We start from the raw sequence: 20,468 nt of genomic DNA, 5'->3' as shown, positions 1-20,468 counted from the left end.
TGGGATACATGTTGGAATAGTGTCTAAGCCTGTAACTATATTTGGTATGTACTTGACCCGGTTGTGCATGGTCCTTTTGGGTTGCCTTCACCAAAGTAACTTGACAAGGTAATTTATGGAGAGAGAGAGAGAGAGAGGATTTTATGATTTATTAATATATTATGAGAATTATATATTAAAGGAGAAAACATATTATTTAATTAGTATTAGTCATACATTAATTGGGAATTAATTTGGTGACTAAAGGAGATTAATTAAATAAAGGGGTATAAACTGTTAAATGTTTGATAGTTGAATATATGGGCTGGGAAACCTAATGGTTCAAAGGGAGAATGAAATTATGATGGGGATCCATCAAAATTTCGTCCATAGGCCTTAATCCAGAAGGTTCCATGGGCTGCTTGGTCAATAATCTGTCCATTAGGGTTTAGACTGAAACCCTAGCATCCAGCAGTATAAATAGGGACCCTTAGCTCCCAAATTCGAGCACTTGGTTCCAAGGAAACCCTAGGGCCGAATTTAGCATCCTCCCACCTCTCTCATATAGTTGCCTTCTTGCTAGTGGTGTTTGTAAGCCATTAGAGGAGTTACATTTGTGGCTCTAAGCTCAAGAGAAGGAGAAAAGAAGATCTAAGCCAATATTTGAAGAGGTAAACATCTAGATCTGATTCTATATGTTGTTTTTGTTATTTTTATGCTAGATTAGGGTTTGTAAGTCTTGGAATCAAAGCATGTTTAATAGAGAAACCTAGATCCAAGCATTAGGGTTTGTATGAGCACATAGGAATGTTTCTTATGCATAAAACCTATCAGTGGTATCAGAGCCTTGATTGGTTTCGGTTGTATGCGATGCTTAACTATTTTGTTTGCTAAAAATCGAATTTTTGGCCTCTGCCCGACTCAAATCGGCGAGTCAGTATTTGGACTCGGCGAGTTGGCCCTACTCGGCGAGTCCAGGTTCGACTCAGCGAGTTTGTGCGTCAGACAGAGGGTGTTTCGGGATTTAGCTGCTGTTTTGACTTGGATTTGATGCCTAAATCGTTTTTTGAAATTAAAATCCAAATTTTATCTTAATTAAATGATTATCCTTGCCAAAACAATAGATAATTTCAAATCCTTTTAATATTGGTTGTTTATATGATAAATATGGACTATTTAAAATTATTTGGTAATTATGTAATGACTAAAATAAGATTAGGTCAAATATAGATAATTATAAAATTAATTGTTTAATTTGAATTATTTGTTATTTGATCCCTTGTGTTTTGAAAAGTTCAAAACTTGCCCTCAAGTTTTGAAATTTGAATTTTGTGATTAAAAGTTTAATTTTGAATAATTTAAATTTCAAACCCTTTATATATATATATATATATATATATATATATATATATATATATATATATATATGCATATATATATATATATATATATATATATATATATATATATATATGTATGTATGTATGTATAACTTAAAATGCTAGTCTTACCGTTAGTAGGCCTCATTCACGAAGCCAGTCTATAAGGTGGGTATAAGGTTGCTTCCTATAAAATGGCGCTTAATGGGTGTACACTCACACCTACCGCTTGCTTGACTGGTGGAGGGTCGTTAGCCGAACGGGTAGGATAGGGAAACCCTCTCCTCATTAAAAGTATCATGTTAGATATAAAGTAACTACATGTTTTACAAATTCCCAATCCTAGTTACTTTAGGGTAAAATGTGAAAATGATGCTAATCCATGGAATTACACTTCGTACCCTTGTCAAACGTTAATGGAGCGTGTGTGGTTAACCGACACATCAATTTGGGGATGACATTGGTAGCGAAGGGTGACTCAATGTTTGTCATGGATCAATGGAGCGTGTGTGGTTTACCGACACATTGATTAGGTGATAGAGACATTGAGTGCACCATATTGATTCGAATGGTTATTCATAATTTGTCTGTGATCCTCGGTATCCCAGTCGTAAATTTGAAATGCATATCCAGATTTAAACATGCCATTGAAAAGTTCAATGAATCTCCAAGATCTAGGAGTTTTCTATACATTTAAAACCTAAATTGCCTTTTCGTTTTTCATGGTGAGAATTAGTGAATCGTCATTCACTTACCTTCAAATTATTTACTTTTAGAGTACGGTATCCCTTTCTAAGTTGTAAATAATGTTGTTGGATCCTAGCCCTAATTTCTCATTTGGGTGTTTAATTATGGATTCATTTCTAATCAAACTTTGTTCCTTTCCTTTTTCAGATGTCTGCAAACAACAACAACAACAATGCTTATGGGTCATTCTCTGTAAGTCCCTAAAATGCCTGTGTATCAATCAGATTCGTTTGATGGTACATAATCCCAATCAAACGGATGATGTCAGATCAAATAGAAGAGAAGGAGAAGAAGAATAATATGAATCTTCGTATGAATTGATTAGAATTAAAGTTCCAAATACAAAAGATTCACACACACAAAATGCTCTCTAGTTTCTCTCTTTTCTCGTTCATCAATAATCTACTCCTCACCCTAACACCTATATTTATACTTGGAGAACATGGGCCGGATAACATGGGCCGTAAATGGGTTTACTGCCATAAACACTTTACGGCCGTAAACACCAAGTTGTTTACGATCCAAGACACAAAAAATATATTTTTCTAGAAAACTAAAGTATAAACCATATTTTTGACCCAACAATCTCCCCCTTGGTTTATAACTTACTTTTCTTAATTGAGCCAACAAGCTCGCCTAAAAAGTAGCTTGCTTTTCTTGTTAATCTTCAATGGAAGCAATGGCTTCAGCTTTAATCTTCGATGACTTCACGGCTTCAAGATGAACTTGATGAATCTTCAATGGATGACTTCATCTTGAGCACTTGAGGTTTTCTTCAGAATTTGGCATTAAACGTACATTGGGTGAGGAGGCTTGACGTACTGATTCATGAAAGATAGCGCTTTCAGCTCGAAAATCTTCAGAGAGAACATCAGAGAGAAATAATCTTCTGGATCACTTTAGCAAGTACAACTATAGCAGCAGACTGATTGAGGAGGCTTCAATGCAATCCGTCACATAATCTTCAATTTTTGCTTCACCTTGGTTCTGGGGTTGAAGGATTGAATGTTGAAAGAATAATCTTCATTTCTTGCTCCTTCGAATGAGAATTCTTCGATGCTCACGGACGAGGCTTTGGCTCAGAAATCTTCAACACAAACTCCATGAGTTTCATCTTCACCTAAAATCACTTTTCAAGACAAAACAAAACTAAAAGAAAATTTTAACACACAATATTTTTGGATTTTTCATATTTTCTGAAAAAGAAATAAAACAGAAATAACACTATTTTTGGATTTTTAATATTCTGATTTTTTTTTGGTTTTTTTTTAATAATTCTCCCCTAATATTTAAATTAGAAGAAACTATGAACAAATTTAACAAAAATAAAATGATATCTATCTTTAAGAGTGATTTGGGATCAAAGTTGTTGGACAGTCTTATTCTACTTGTCGGTACCCGTATCTTCACATCTTCGTCTGATTGATCGCCAGTATTGTGGTCCACTTAAACACGAAAAATTTGTGACGATATTTTGGACAATTTACCAATGACATGATGCATGCATATATCTAATTGTAGCTTTATTATCATGATTGGCCCTAATTCTTAAATAAATTTTTCTTAAGACCATTTAACTGACTACAACCAGGGATATTGTTGTCCACCTAAATCGAGCAGCGAGATCTACAGACAATCTGTATGTGTTCAATTTTAAGTGTACTAGAACGCGTTTCCCACTTCCTAATATGCCCCAGACATCAAGAACTTCCAGAGTACTCCTTACACCGGGTGAGCAGACAACCATTCAGAGAGAGGATAGATTTAGAATTCTATTACTTATTGTTTCAGAGGGTTTGAGAAGTAGAAGGTTGCATATGTTGTGTACCAGGTCGGATTGGAAGTCACGCAAAGGAGACAGCATATGGCTAACAGATGAGAGGAATTTCATATATATAGTCTGCAGAGAAATAGTGTTGCATATGTTGTGTACCAGGTCGGATTGGAAGTCACGCAAAGGAGACAACATATGGTTAACAGACGGAAAGAAAGAAAATGATATTCTACAGACCTAATTTATCGGAATTTACCAGTCACCCCATCCAACCAGATTTAAGGACAGAATCCGCACATCGAAGAAAAGTGAATCCACAGTTCTAGATACGGGTTATTTAATGTGACCGGTAGATTCCAATATATATCTCCCTGCTCAACCTATCCGAGCGTCGTGAAATCAGGTTAAACAGATCTAACTAGGTTGAAGTTTGTCATGTCCTTAAATTCATTAGGTTCAACTCTCCCTAGTCAAGTCCATTTAAAATCTTTCGTGCCTACCAGCGCATCGAACATAGAGCATAGACGATTCAACTTAGGTACGTTACGCCGATTCAGATTTCCCGTTATCACTTGCTAATTTCATTTCCCAAAACATCTCCTGCAAGCACATTCCATTAACACCATATTTTTGATTTTCTGATTTTCTAATGTTTTTGGATTTTTTTTAAATTAAAATTTTCTAATTTTTGTTTTGTTTTTATTTCTCCCCCTAAATTTGTGTATAGGAGAGAAACGAAAATAAATACGCAAATTTAAACTATCCTAAAACAAAAATTAGTCTTTAAAGCGAATCAACTTAAGAAAAACTCAGGAGTATAGAGAAGAAAACTCAAGTCGTAAGTCACCGATTGAATTTGCATCCAGAAGGTCTGAGAACAGAACGCGTAATGTCATAACAGATCTGAAAATTCTTCATGTCGTTAAGCACTAACCCCATGAGTGATCTCTTCTTTTCTTCCTTTCCCGCAAAGGACACATACTCCTAAATAATGTTCTGAGTCTTGTACAGTTGAGAGATGTCTCCTATCATTGCCTAGAACAGCCACTATCAACAAACTAAAATTTGATGATATGCCTCCATAGCTGCTCCGACACAGAGCAGGATCAGTTGGTCTTTGGAACCCAATCCATTTTGAAACTGGGTCGACCTTTGTGATCAACGCACGATACTCTCTCCTATGACATATCCTACTTATCACAAACAGAAGACGATGAAATATTAGAGTCATTAGAAGATTTAGGAGTTTTCACCTTTGGTACCCATCTATATTTGGGTTTAACCCATTTCTTATTCGATCCGATGGGTGCCTCGGCACTTGATTTGGAACTTGAAGCTGGCTGCCAAGATAACTTTGACCTAACCGGTCTTGGCTTCACAGGAGCATCTCTTGGATTGGGCTTCTTGGCCGACATTCCCTTCTTGCCCTTGGGATTCAGATTCTTTGCCTTGTGGGTTGGATGCTTGCCCTTGGGAGTTGAATTCTTGGCCTTCATGGCATTCGAGTCGGCATTGTCTGAACATGACCTTGAGGGGTTTCTTTTGAAGTATCTCCCACTTGGCGCGTTTTGCCATCCTTGTGTGCTGTAGGAAACATATGCACGATTAGGACAATTTGTGGCAATGTGTCCAGGTGTTCCATAGTGAAAACATGTCTTTTTCTTCACTGTGAAGTTGTTTATTCCTGCCCCTGGTGGCGTATCCTTGCCTTGTCTCTTGTTGTTCCCACATGCACACTTGCAACAGGCACTCTCTTTCACTGGAATTGGTGGCCTGTATTTCTCAACGGCAGGTTGATCATAAGCAGTTGAGTTCGCAGCAACAGATTCAGAGTTCAAGGAGATGTTGGTTTCTTTAGAAGAACTCTCCTTGTTCTCATCCTCTATTACTTTGCCTGCACAAGATGTAGCAACATTAGTATCTTCAATATTAATAACTCCTCCTGACACAAATCCAGCTCGTTTTCCATATTGAAGATGTGCCTCCCTGTCAATTTCTTTCTGTGTCATGGGGATGGATGTGTAGTTATGATTGAAAGGAGGAGGAACACTATCATACCCTAGACCCTTGATTTGATTTTCTTTGAATTTTAATTGGGTTTCATATAAGGACTCGACTGTCTGACTTGACGCGGTATAATTTTTGAAACTAACGTTAGTTTTTCCACACTTAATTTTTAAAGCGTCAAGTTCTTCAGTTACAGCAGCAAGTTGTCTCTTAATATAGTCATAATTTTCACACTTGTTGCTATACTCTTCCTGAAGTTTCCTAAAGTCCTTGGTTTTTGCTTCTAATTCAGCCTTCAAGGGTTTCAGTCATTTCCTGAGTTGATATCCTTCATATTTAAGGTCCTCAAATTCTGTTTTAAATAAATCAATTTGTTCCCAAAGGAATTTAATCGTAGCTTCACAAGCTGGAGTACATGTAACTTCAGTGGCCGGAATGTTTTCAGGACTCATTGTTTCTCTACACTTCAAAGCATCAAGTTCTTGAATTACATCAACAAGACTAAGATGATTGAGATCTTTTGTCTTCTTGATGATAGCCACGTTCATATCCCACGATTTCGGAAGTGAATTTAGTAGCTTTTTGTTTATCTCGGACTTAGTCAAGAAGATCCCGACTATATTCATCTCAGTAGTGAGTGTAGTAAATCGTTGCAACTAAGTTTCGAGGGGTTCTCCAGGGATATAATCGAAAATGTTGAAATTTTGTCTGAACATATCCTAACGACTCTCTTTCATGTTTCAACTCCCTCGTAGATCTTAAAATCAATTAAGAAGCACAACTAGAAGCCAAAATCAAACTTAAAAGTCAAACCCTTTGATTATACAAGTCAACCTTAAAAGTCAAATTTAAAAAGTTAAACTCAAAAGTCAAACCTAAAAAGTCAAATAAAAGTCAAACTTAAAAGTCAAATTTAAAAACTTAAACTCAAAAGTCAAACTTAAAAGTCAAATTTAAAAGTTTAAACTCAAAAGTCAAACTTGAAAAGTCAAACTTAAAATCACAGATCAAACTTGGAGGTCAATGTCAAGATTTTAAATAAAAAGTCAAAAAATAAAATTTATTAATTTTAATTTAATTTATTTTTATTTATTTATTATTATTATTATTATTATTATTATTATTATTATTATTATTTTATTAAATTTTGGATGAAAATAGAATTTAAACTAAAAGAAATTGAATTTTGGGTTAAAAGTGTAAAAAATGCGAAAGAAGGTGCCACAGGGAGTGTTTAAGAATTAAAAGCGGGACGAAAAGAACACCCAGCAGGTTGGATCAGACGGAATAGGCGCTGGCTTATGAGTCGAAGGTCACGAGTTCGATACCCTGCAGCTTCAAAATCGCGCTCTATTTTTTAAAAGTGAAGCGATGCTGCTGCTTGCTGCTTCTTAGCCGGCTTCCCTAGCCGCAATCCGAGCCGAGCCGAGGCTGCAAACCTCCGGCGTCCGTGAACTGTTTCCAGCTGTAAACACCGAAACCCTAGCTGCCGGCCGCAAACTCCTCGCTGATTACGACAAAAAACAATAATTTTTCGACTTTGAAGCTCCAAAACTCGATCAAAAACCCTTTTTTATGAATAACACGAAGAACAAACCCCCCCTTATTTTTTAGAGATCTATCGAAAAACGCAAGAATATTTCAAAAATAAGTTGAAATTATGCCCAAAATCTGACAAGACTGATACAACTTGGCTCTGATACCAATTGTAAGTCCCTAAAAAGTCTGTGTATCAATCAGATCCGTTTGATGGTGCGGAATCCCAATCAAACGGATGATGTCAGATCAAATAGAAGAGAAGGAGAAGAAGAATAATACGAATCTTTGTATGAATTGACTAGAATTAAAGTTCCAAATACAAAAGATTCACACACACAAAATGCTCTCTAGTTTCTCTCTTTTCTCGTTCATCAATAATCTACTCCTCACCCTAACACCTATATTTATACTTGGAGAACATGGGCCGGATAACATGGGCCGTAAACACCAAGTTGTTTACGGTTCAAGACACAAAAAATATATTTTTCTAGAAAAGTAAAGTATAAACCATATTTTTACCCAACAATATTGTTGGGTCAAAATATGGTTTATACTTTGCTTTTCTGGGCAATTATATTTTTATGTAATGTTTTATGAGCTTTCTGTCTAGTTTACGGTCAGGTGGGGTTTACGGTTGAGTTTACGGCCGTAAACACCTTATGGTCGTGAACCCATTTATGGCCCATGTCCACGAAGCCCATGTTCCCCTTGTATAAATATAGGTGTTAGGGTGTGAGGAACAGATTGATAAACAAGAAAAGAGAGAAACTAGAGAGCATTTTGTGTGTGTAAATCTTTTGTATTTGGAACTTTAATTCTAATCAATTCATACGAAGATTCATATTATTCTTCTTCTCCTTCTCTTCTATTTGATCTGACATCATCTGTTTGATTGGGATTCCGCACCATTAAACGGAGCGGATTGATACACAGGCATTTTAGGGACTTACAATTGGTATCAGAGCCAAGTTGTATCAGTTAATTTTGTCAGATTTGAAGCATAATTTGATCTTATTTTCGAAATATTATTGCGTTTTTTGATAGATCTCTGAAAAAATAAGGGGGATTTGTTCTTCGTGTTTTCCATAAAAAAGGGTTTTTGATCGAGTTTTGGAGCAAAAAAAGGGCAAAAATCACTGTTTTTGGTCGTAACCTGCGAGGGGGTGGCGGCCAGCAGCTAGGGTTTCCGAGGAGTTCACGGCCCGAGGTTTGCGGCCTCGGCTCGGAGTATACGGCTCAGCAGTTTGCGGCTTGGTCTCACACGTTTCCGGCTTCTGAGTTCTCGGCCTCGCAAGAACCAGCCTCGCTTCGCACATATAAAAAAATCAGAAGCATTTGGAGGTGCCGGGTTTCCAACCTGCGACCTCCTGTTCAACAATTCAACGCCTTATCCAACTCGGCTACCTGATCATTTGTTCCTTTCCTTCGAAATTTAAACTATAACCCGTCTTTCTCGCAGCAAGTTTCCCTATTTTGACACATTTCACTTAAAATTCAATTCCTTTTTAATTTTAAATTCCTTTTTCATCCAATAATAATAATAATAATAATAATAATAATAATAATAATAATAATAATAATAATAATAATAATAATAATAATAATAATAATAATAAATTAATTAAATTAAATTAAATTAAAATAATAAATAAAATTATATTTTAATTTTTGACTTTTATTTTTTAACTTTTGACCTTAAATTTTGACTTTGACTTCCAAGTTTGACCTTTGACTTTAAACTTTAACTTTTTCGTTTAACTTTTAAACTTTCAAATTTAACTTTTCGGTTTGATTTTTAATTTTGACTTTCAAGTTTGACTTTTGAGTTTAACTTTTTAAATTTGACTTTTAAGGTTGACTTTTATAATCAAAGGGTTTGACTTTTAAGTTTGATTTTGGCTTCTAGTTGTGCTTTTTAATTGCTTTTAAGGTCAACGAGGGAAATAAATACATGAAAGAGAGTCGCCAGGAGATGTTAAGACAAAATTTCAACATTTTCGATTATATCCCTGGAGAAACCCTCGAAACTCAGTTGCAGCGATTTATTATACTTACTACTGAGATGAATATAGCTGGGATCTTCTTGTCTAAATCTGAGATAAACAAAAAGCTATTGAATTCACTTCTAAGATCATGGGATATGAATGTAGCTATCATCAAGAAGACAAAAGATCTCAATCATCTTAGTCTTGCTGATGTAATTGAAGAACTTGATGCTTTGTAGTGTAAAGAAACAATGAGTTCTGAAAACATTCCGATCACTGAAGTTACATGTACTCCAGCTTGTGAAGCTACGATTAAATTTCTTCGGGAACAAATTGATTTATTTAAAAGAGAAGTTAAGGACCTGAGATATGAAGGATATCAACTCAGGAAAGGACAGAAACCCCTGAAGGATGAATTAGAAGCAAAAACCAAGGACTTTAAGAAACTTCAGGAAGAGTATAGCAACAAGTGTGAAAATTATGACTATATTAAGAGACAACTTGTTGCTGTAACTGAACAACTTCACACTTTAAAAATTAAGTGTGGAAAAACAGACGTTAGTTTTAAAAATTATAATGTGTCAAGTCAGACAGTCGAGTCCTTATTTGAAACCCAATTAAAATTCAAAGATAAACAAAACAAGGGTCTAGGATATGATAGTGTTCCTCCACCTTTCAATCATAACTACACATCCATCCCAATGACACAGGAAGAAATCGATAGGGAGGCACATCTTCAATATGGCAAACCAGCTGGATTTGTGTCAGGAGGTATTCAGGTAGAAAATACTAATGTTTCTACTTTATGTGCAGGTAAAGTAACAGAGGATGAGAACAAGGAGAGTTCTACTGAAAAAACAAATGACCCCTTGAAATCTGAATTTGTTGCTTCTAATCAACCTGCTGTTGGTAAATACAGGCCACCGTTTCAAGCTAAACAGAGTGCCTGTTGCAACTGTGTGTGTGGGAAAAGCAAGAGACAAGGCAAAGATACGCCACCAAGGGCAGAAAGAAACAACTTCATAGTGAAGAAAAAGACATGTTTTCAATGTGGAACACCTGGACACATTGCCAAAAATTGTCCAAATCACGCATATGTTCCCTACTATGCACAAGGATGGCAGAACGCGCCAAGTGGTAGATACTTCAAAAGAAATCCTTCTAGGTCACGTTCAGTCAATGTTGACTGGAACGCGCAGAAGGCAAAGAATCAAACCCACATTAGCAACTATAGATTGATGCATGGAAGTGATAGGACCTTTATTAATGACATCAATCATGTCATATTCCATAATTTCGAGAACATCAAAGCCTTTGATTTCAAGATAGTAAAATCATCTTCATCGAAAGGAGGAATCATGGAAGCAGCAAAGGATTTAGGATTATATGAGGTAGACATGAAAAATTGAGTGTATCAAAACATGCTCTGATAACAGTTGAACGTTTGCTTGATAGGATACAAACAAGTATAAACACAAAGAAAGTTGATAGAAAAACGAAGGAATAGAAGAACAATGATTATCACAAAGATGGTTTTTAACTAAGAAAAGTGTTCTCACAAAGAGAACAGTGAACAAAGTAGTTACAAAGATGAGCACACATATGCATTAGGGTTTAGCCCTAATGCATGACTATATTTGATTACAATATACATAAATCCCTTTAGTTTAGGGATGTAATCTAATCTATGTATTGTCTAATCCTAATCACCAAGATTACAGATCAAATATCTATTCTATAAATACAAAGGTATCTATACTTACAAAGTATCCAACCAACTAATATACAAAAGTATCGGACTTTATACAAAACCGTCACGCTATCATTGATACTATCTAGACGCTTGTGCTAACACTAATACTAGTACTAGTTGACAACATGTGAAAGGTGTTTGACTGATCAGATCATAAGGTGTGTCCTTACAATAAACCCATAACATAAAATATCTTGTTATATATATTTGGAAACCAGCCTTCCCTAGTTACCCTGTAATTGATCACTTCTCAAATAAGTCCTTGGCTATTCAATCATACAAAACCCTAACAACTGGCCTTCCCTAATTACCCTAACCAAACATAACTCTAAACAGTAGCATATGATCAATAGGCATGACCCTACTTGTAACACCCCAAAATATTGATAAAAGTTTTTGATTTTTCAAGCTATTAAATCCATACATCATTTGGTCCCAAATCAAAAATAATACAATGTATCTCACATATCAAAGTATAACAAAAGTTATCAATACAGAAAGTCATAAGGAAACGTTGTGCAGTTAACCTAGAACTTTCCATTTAGAACTGGAAGTACTTGAAAATGATAAACCACAAAACCATATGCACAAAGCTTAGTGAGTTCCCCAAATACAACACACCATACAAATGGGCTTAGCCCAATCATGAATATGGTCCCAACCTAACGTACATACAAATGGGCCCAACCTAATCATACAAATGGGCCTAGCCTCTCCATGAAAATGGGCCCATCCCAGCTTACATATAAATGGGCCCAACCCAATCATACAAATGGGCCCAACCGAACATACATATAAATGGGCCCATCCAACATACACGTGTAAGATTCACAAACACAACTAGCATCCTATATAGTATAGTGAGAAGACTTACCTTAATCTAAAGATAGACAAATATCACACTCGAACTACTGATACTGTAACTCCCCACACTAATCATATATATATATATATATATATATATATAAAATAAGACCCTAATTAGAAATTAAGATAAAAATCCACACTCGAGGGTCTGGTTCATAGTTGTTATACTTGGGGTAAAAGATCATTTTACCCTTACAAGATTAGAAGCCACTCCACTTGGCCTAATATCTGTTGTAACCAAAAGTTGACCATCTGGTGCTACACCCATCATAACACCAAGCTCTATGCTTAGCCTATAGCCTTTGATGGAAAAACGGGGCATTATCAGGGTATACTCAGCATAGCCAAGATTACGCCCAACATAAATACAATGATATTCCAACTTCATAATAAGCTCTTAATACTCAAGGAATAAATATCCAATTCTTATATATAGACCTAATAAACATCATAAGTGGTAAACTCTCTACCTTTACACCTTTTCATGGCTTAAAAGGGCACACGACCAAACCCTAAGTCCATAAAATATTCTAATGCTCAAGAGCTCATTCATGGAAGGATGGGAGTGACCAAACTACCGTTTTTATGACTCTACAACTCAGAAACGAATGGAAATGGTACTTATAAGGTCTGGAGTAGCTCGTACTCAGTAAGAACAAGGTTATGGGACAAAAGCATAAAAATTCAGTAGCTATTTAGATCTATCATAAAAGGACATCAAGATTCAAGTTTTATACCTCATAGAGGTGGATGATAAAGTGTAAAGTCCGGATCTACAAATCTTAGAGCTCAGAATGCTTCTCCAGTGGACTCCTTCTTCAAGAATGCACACAAAAACACACTAAGGCTCCAAAACTCTAACGATATGTCTAGGATTTCGAGGTCACTGAATATGAAGGTGGATGTTGAGCATTGGGAGGACCTCAAGGAGTTAGAGCCTTTAAATAGGACTCACAACAACTCATTTAGGGTTTAGATGTTGCGCTCCTACGTCTCTCGTAGATATCTCTATGCCTAGTATAGAGCATAAAACCTCTCACATGGAATATTTTGGCTACGCCCAACATGGGAGGCTATCCTACCACCAATGTAAGTCGCCCAAATTACATAAATGACAAAGTTATGCATTAGAAATCATACATGTGGATACAAGTGTTACAAATCTCCCCTACTTGAATCAGAATTTTTCCTTGAAGTTTGCTGCTAAAAAAAGCTCTGGGTAATGCACTCTCATCTCCTCCTCGGGCTCCCATGTCCATTCTGAACCTTTCCGGTGTTGCCATTTCACCTTAATCGAACCCACCACCTTGTTGCTTATGGTCTTCGTATTCCTATTAAGGATCATGATCTGTCTCTACACATTGTTCAGATGTTCATCAACCTAAATATTATCCAAGGGAACCACTGCGGAATCATCATACACACACTTCCATAACTAAGAGACATGGAACATGGTTTGGATCTGGCTGATCATGTTAAGAAAATCTAATCGGTACACAACATTGCCCACTCGGCCAATGATCCAGAAGGGTCCATTATACTGGGTCCCCAACTTGCCCTGCTTAAGCACCGGATGACACATTTCCATGGAAACACCTTCAGAAGCACATAGTCTCCAACCTAGAAATTTAGGTATGAATGTATCCGATAGGCATAACTTTTCTGGTGACTAAATGCCATCTTAATCTGATCGCACACCTACTATATCACCTCAGTGTTCTTGAGTACTACCTCAATACTCCCTATAGCCTGATGCCTGACCTCGCCCCAAAAAACTTAGGTTCGACACTTTCTCCCATAGATCATCTCAAAAGGAGGTTGATCGAAACTCGCATGGTATATGTTGTTGTAGGAGAACTTAGCCAATGGAAGGTAAGTATCCTAGCTCCTGCTAAAACCTAACAGAAACGCCTTGAGCATGTCGTTGAGAGTTTAGATAGTTCGCTCACTATGTTCATCCTTCTGAGGGTGATATGTGGTGTTGAAGAGGAGTTGAGTACCAAACTCCTCATGAAATATACATATAATTGAAAGTTTAATATATATATTATATGTATAATAATAGTCAATTAAATCGTTAGTACGCCTCATTCACAAAACATACTATAAGGGGAGTTTTAGGAAGCGGCCTATAAAATGACCGCCATTAGGTATCCAGTCTTACCCACCGGTCTCTTGTATGTTAGAGGGTCGTTAGCCAAATATATTTGATAGGACATAACCTCATTAAAAGTATAATGATATGAAGTAACTAAACTATATTCTAAAATCCCACTGTTAGTTACTTTTGGAAAATGTGAATTTGTATGCTAATCCATGAAATTGCATGTTACACTTTATGAGTCGTTAGTGGAGCGTGTGTGGTTAACCAACACACTAACGGGGGACTAATAAAGAGTGTTAATGGGTGTCTTCAAAATTGTCATAGATTAATGGAGCGCGTGTAGTTAACCCGTACACTAAAACGAGATGATAAATGATCGAGAGTAACAAGCTAATTTGCATGGTTATTCACATCTCGTTTGTGATCATCGGCATCCTAGTCACAAAAGTGAGAGCATAATCGAGATTAAACATGCCATTGATTAGATTCAATGAATCTCAAAAGATCTAGGAGCTTCTTAAGATTGAAACTAGTAAAAGCTTACCTACCTAAAATAGATTTGAATTTGTTTATGGTATCCCTATTCAAAGTTCGAATACAAAATATGGATCCTAACCTTAATTTAAATTTATAGGTTACTACTTAAGAATTAAAATTAACTAACTTGATTTCTCTTTTCTTCTATTAAATATGTCAAGTCAAGACAACAATGGCCTTCTTAATTCTTTTGGAAATGGTTTTGCTCTACCATCTAAGGATGATCTTCCACATGCTGACCGAGGTGAAAGTATGTTCCCCTCTTCGACCAATGTTGGATATGGACGCCATGCTTATCCAACTCTTTCTCGTCCTCCTCCAGTGACTCTCCCCATGTAACGATTCCCTCCAGTCGAAAGATACTAAATTACTCATGCCATATTAGCATGTAAACATCGAGATGAAAAATCTATGATGTGCGCATGTTCTAGATATTAAATCACACATTGACAAACGTGATATAATGGGTGTCATTTTCCTAAGGGAGCAACTCATTGATTTGGTTCTCTTTTTGCTTCCTGAGACATATAGTCAGTTCATTAAGAATTTTTATATGATCAACAATGACATGACCCTAATTGATCTGATACATATGTTGATTGTTGCTGAAGCAGAAATGCTTAAGAGCACAAGTGAAGCAAATGTATTTGAAGGATCTAATTCCAAAGTTTCCATGGACATTGACAATGGTGACAAGGCTGGTCCAGAAAATATTTCCCTTTCAAATGGAAAGGGATTGGCCAAGGTCAAACTATTTGATCGTATGGTAAAGAGAAAGGCTAGTTATGAGATAATTCTATGTGCTAACCTTAAAGAGTCCATATGTTTCTATTACCAATTGAAGGGACATTGGTTGTGAATTGCCTAGATTACCTGAAAGATCTTAGAGATCGTAAAGTCAAGTCGTGTGACTCTACTTCAGGTACATCCATTATCTAACTCCCTTATCTTAAGGATTTCGTATTCACAGATTATAAATACAAGATGTGGTTATCACATTTTCATGGTATTTCATGATCTAAGAGAAAGAAGGAAGCTTAAGAAGAGTGAGCTTATTTTGTTCATGAGAGATGGATTTCGGTCGCATGGTTCGATGACCAAAATTTGGAGCTGCTACTTAGGAGTTATGATAATTTTATAGATTACTTAGGGAATGTCCAGAAACATAGTTTTCATTTTATGCATTGTAAGAAAAAAAATACAAATATTTCGTTTATTATCAATAAAAGTGAAATTTTGGTTTATGTAGTTGGTTTACTTTATAATTCCTTACATTGGCATTTATGAAAGTGTTGGTTACATTTATGTTATTAGCAATATCAGATGTCAATTTGATTTTTGTTAAACATCACTTAGGGTAATGTCATAATTAACTAAGTGATAAAGAATTCTCATCACCCATGTTTTAATTGGATAGAAACTTGGAGTCATGCAATTTGAATTCCATGATGCATGAGAACCTTGATCGTTGGAATATTATGACTAATTCATTGATCATATGTTTATATGAGTCAAAGTGAAGGACAAATGGATGTAGTACATGTTGATATGGACTATCTAGATCCACCACAAAGGATGATAACTCTATTTGTCATGATTTACTGATGTTTAAGTAAATATGGTTGTGTTTATAATATTAAACATAATTCGGATGCTTTGAAAAGTTTCAAAGAGTACTAGAACAAATATGAAGAATTTATTAGGCAGAAAGATAAAAGTTTCTCTAATCTAAAAGGAAAGGAGAGTAATTTAGCAACATGTTTTACGATCATCTTAATGATTATGTAGCTATACCACAATAGATCCTCGAAGAACATCTTAGTGAAAATGTATGAATTAGAAGAGGAGTCGAATATTATTGAAATGGTTCAATCGAGAGATGAGTCATACTTTGTTTATAATCAAGTTTTTGATTCATGCTCTAGTTACCACACATCGTATATTGAAACTTAACTTATACTAAGTAGGTTTTTAACACCTCATGAAATGTGGAGTAATTATGTTTTCTTACTCTAGAACTTTGGAATTGGAAGTTGTGATGTTTTTGGTTAACACAAAGGATAAACTAAGACCAATACATGAAGTGTTTAATGTCGAGAATCCACACTAACTTTTGAACATTTGTTTTAGCTCGTCAAGGAATGTTCCTTGACAGAGAAACATATATGTCAACAAGTCAGTATGAGTCTTATTTATCTTTAAAAGTTCAAAAGTCAATCGATAATAAACTTTTCAGTTATCACTAGTGCACAACCTGAGGTTGATAACGTATCGTGTTTAGTTGACACATTCTTGTTTTAGTGCACCTTCGAGTTGAGTTTGTAATGCTTATGAGTTCTATGGTTCTCATTTGACTACCAAGGCAAAGGATGTTGGTCAGTGAAAGTACATTGATCAATATGAGTAAGTTGCTTAACAACACGGAATGCCTGGTAGGCCCTAGTGCTACCAGAGGGAAAGAAATTAAGAATAAGCGAAGCTCAGTCCATGAAAGGAAAACTAAATTTGAATTTGGTTTTCTCCAAAACCTTATCTTATAATTGTAGGTTGGAAATGATAGATTCACATGGATAGGAACATGTACACCAAAAAATATACGTGGCAAAAGGTTTCACTCTAATTCATAAGAATGATTATGAGGAAACATTTTTGCTAGTAGTTTTTAAAGATCTGATAAATATCATTATGGTTAGTGGTTATGTTAACTGTGTTCCCAAATTCGTAATTGTGATAAATGGAAAGGAATTATTTGAACTTTCAAGACATATGGTTATAAGTTCTGAAAGGGTTTGAACTCACACACATATGCTATCTAATGAAGATGTATAAGCTTGAGAAGTCTAGTTCGAGTATTAATTTCTAGAAGTTTAGATAATTTTTGGGTACATGTCAAAGCTAGTGGGAGCATAAATGTTATGCTAAGTGTTGTAAGTTGGTAATACTATTTGTAGGAAACAAAGTCTACAACTTTGCGAATTGCAAAATTTGGAAATTTTTTTGCTATAGTAAGACTTTAAGGGAGAGGGCATTCATACTTCATTTCAAATCTAAAAGTTTAGATTGATGAGTTTAAAAGAACTTAGTCTTGGACGTATATGAATATCATGTTGAAATGGTTCAACATAGGAAATTCGATATATAGAAAATATTATAGCAATGGACTGTACAAATATTAGGTCCTTATGTAAGACATCGAGTCCCATATGCTTCGTATAAGGATCGTTTTTCTTATGCTATAATATTTAGTTTATAGAAAAAGGACTAGAACTTTGTGTGACTAAATTTATTAAACAACTGTCAGGAACATTCTGAGGTTTACCAAAGGATTGGTTACTTGTGGACAGTTGGAAGTATGGTATGGTTTGGAATAACCATATTGACATGTTTTAGATTGGGATGATTCTTTGTCAAAGTTAATGGTCATATGGAAATATGGAAATGTTTCCACAAAGGGAGTTGATGATTAAAATCTTCATATGAATTAGAAACTTTAATGCAAGGAAGGTGTTCAAGGAATGTGCCTTGAATTTGAAACTTCATTACTTTGGAATTGTTTTTAGTAACAAAGTTCTAATGGATCATTTTGTAATATCATTGGCTAAGTCTCGGTGACTTCAACACCGCAACATCATAAAAGGACAATGCATGTAAGGTTGAACTCTAACACATTATCAATGGTGACAAGAATTTGGAATTGTGAAATGAGCATCATTGGAATAGTATCCAGTCAATCTGTTCACAAAGGAAGGACCATAGAGAAACATAGTATGCATGTTTGTAACATGGCATGACTAATGTTTAATTCAAATGTTTAGTTGATTACTCGAAACATTATACAATGAATAAAGTCTAATTAATATGGTGATTAGATAATAAGAGTTTTATTTATATTCAATAGTTTGAGACCATAGTTAATTAGGATATTATTGTGTTTCACTTTGCATGTTTTACTTCCTGAATAATTTGATTATTTGAAATTCCACAGTCGATCGTACTTTTGGAAGTAAGTAGCGAATTAATATTTTCGTGAACTGGATTATAGATTGTCTATGAGGATTAGACCTTGTAAGGGTTGCTACAATATTCATGAGTACTTAAAAAGAAGGGATTTTGAGTATTGGATAAATCTACACTCAGAGAATTACTTCATCGATTTTATCACGAGTAATTTTGAGATAATAATATCTTAGATTCTTGAAACGGAGATATATGAGTTGTTGCTTACATGTCAGTTGTGCATTGATAATATGTAAACGCATTAGTAACTTGATGCTATAAAACGTATTGTTACGCATGATTTGATGAGTAAATAGTACAAGCATATAAGTCAAATTTTATTTGTTCCTTTTGTGCTAATGGGAAAAACGATATCTTTGGGCCCCTCGATGATTAGATGTAGACATCTGAAGTGCTTGGCCAAGCCTGGAGTAAATTGATGTGTTCAATTACCATTCTGAATTCAGTCTTCATAAATCAGAAATTGGGAAACAAAACATAGACAATGAGATTGATTATAATCCATGTCTCATGTTTGTACGATATCCTGTAGAACGAAGGAATATTTGATCACTTATTTTAGGACACGTAACTAACTGGGTCAGAGTTCAACAACGACTTTTGGAAGCTAGAATTTGCTAATCACTTTAGAAGTTATACTAGCAATTATAGTTATTAGACATATCCAAGTGGGGAACTATTGGATTATGTGTCTAAGCCCATAACTATAATTAGTATATACTTGAATTGAAAGTAGCAGAGTCCTTTTGAGTTGCACTCAAAACTAGCAACTGAATATGATAGCTTTTAGAGAGAGATTGATTTATTAATTTATTACTTGGTTAATAAATTAAATAGAAATCAAATAAATGATTTTTTAATATATTATGAGAATAATATATTAACTAAATATAGTAATTTTTAATTAAGAATTAATCAGAAATTAATTGGAATTAATTTTGGGATGAATTGGATGAATTAAAAGTACAAGGACTAAAGTGTAATTTTTCAATAGTTGAGCAAAAGGCATTCCAAAACCTTCTTAGATGGTTTGATGATTTTACGGGGGTTCTAGAAAATCTAGAGGGTCTAGAATTATCCTTGGAGGATAATTAGGAAGCCAGATAAATACCAAAAATAAGATAATGTTATTTTATTGTCTGGGGACTTATCTAGGGTTTCTTGTTACACTATAAATTAGACTCCTAGCCTCATATTTTCAGCCATGCTATTCCGTTTAGGGTTAGGCCGAAAATTCTTCTTCTCTCCTTTCTCTCTTCAAGTTCCTAGGTACTAGGGTTAGGTGTGAACGGTTAGAGGGGCGACACTTGTGTTACTTGCTTTCAAGATAATAACAAGAAGATTTCATTGTTATTTTCTACGTTAAACAATCAAGCTATGTTTCTCCTAACCTTATTTAGTATAATTTCGAAAATATGCTAGGTATCCTAGGGATTCTTATTTGGTGTTCAAAGTTATTTGTTCGTTTAGAGAAAACATAGATCAAGAACTAGGGTTTCATTTACACATTGGATTTTATATATTTTACATAATTCCCATAAAAAAACATGTCACTATGGTCCTTCCAAACAATACCATACTTCCAACTGTCCACAATCAACCAATCTTCAATAAACCTTAGAATGTTCTTAATAGTTGTTTAACAACTCTAGTCACACAAAAATTCTAATCCTTTTCCTCTCAACGCTCAACGCATTTGGAAAAATCAGAATAAGTGAATATTACAGCATATGTAACCGATCCTATATCCGAATCATATAGGACTCGATTCATTATATGT

This window comes from Lactuca sativa, chromosome 9, assembly GCF_002870075.4.
Source record: "Lactuca sativa cultivar Salinas chromosome 9, Lsat_Salinas_v11, whole genome shotgun sequence".
Classification (NCBI taxonomy): domain Eukaryota; kingdom Viridiplantae; phylum Streptophyta; class Magnoliopsida; order Asterales; family Asteraceae; genus Lactuca; species Lactuca sativa.
The sequence above is the reverse complement of the archived record's forward strand: the minus strand, read 5'-3'. Positions refer to the sequence as shown.